Raw genomic sequence first — 1,134 nt, 5'->3', positions numbered from 1 at the left:
AATACTAATATACTAATCCATTCAAAATGCTTATGTATTTACTTTGTCTCTTATCTCAGGACCAACTTCAAGTTAAGGGAATGGTTTAACTTCAAATTACTTGACAGCCATGTGTCTACAGAATATTGTGTGGTACAGGCAGATAATTTCTCGTCTGTGGCTTGTTGATTAGGTAAAATGCTTAGTCTTGCATGCTGGTAGAGAAGTGAATATAATGCAAAGGTACCTCCTGCACAAGTGAACCATTGATTCTAAAAAGGTTTCATTAATTATCCTCAGCAACACAAGAAATTATTTGATGTTCATGGAGTAAGAGATTTTCTTGCTCTCTACAATTTAGAAAAAATAATGGCTTATTTAGAAAATTGTTCAACATGGAATGTTAAGGGAGGAAGTGATAGGAAATTTCTACAATTGTACTGTAAAAACAAATATGGAAGTAAGTCCCGAGTAAATTAATCCTGAAATACTACTCTGCTAATTAATAATTCATGTTAGGCATGATTATATTTCATGAAACTAAATATAAAGGAGGAAAATTATGCTCATTTATATATTAAGTTAAAAAGAACAAATGACTGGATATAGACTGTGCTTTTCTTTTTTCCATTTGGTAAAGCATAAATATTCAATCGTGTAATTTTTGGTGTGATAAGAATCTGATTATAAAATTATGTATCAATCTCGTGTAGGTATAATTGGCTTGGCTTTTGCAGCTTGGAAGCCTGGGGAACTGGACAGACACACACCAAGAGAACCAAGATCATGATTCAAGATTTTACCTTCCCCATTGTCATTAGCAGACATCACAATGAAAGCATATTTGAATAGAGCAACAATGGTAAATGTCCAAAAGATAAATGAAAGCAAGTCAAAAATTTCCTCATCATCTTCTTTGAGCCTCAATTTCCTTGACAATGTGGTCTATCCAAAGCATAACATGGCAATGTCCTTCTTATACACCTTAGGGGAACACCATGAATACAAGTAACATTTTATTAGTTATCAATACAACAGACAAAAGTCACAAAACCCCATCTACCTCAAAATATCGAACTTGTTCATGGAAGTTCACAACCTCAAAATTTTTTACGCAACATTGGAAAATATGAATACAATCACTAGTCCAGATAT

Source organism: Glycine soja, chromosome 15 (assembly GCF_004193775.1).
Source record: "Glycine soja cultivar W05 chromosome 15, ASM419377v2, whole genome shotgun sequence".
Lineage (NCBI taxonomy): Eukaryota > Viridiplantae > Streptophyta > Magnoliopsida > Fabales > Fabaceae > Glycine > Glycine soja.
Note: the sequence above shows the minus strand (reverse complement) of the source record.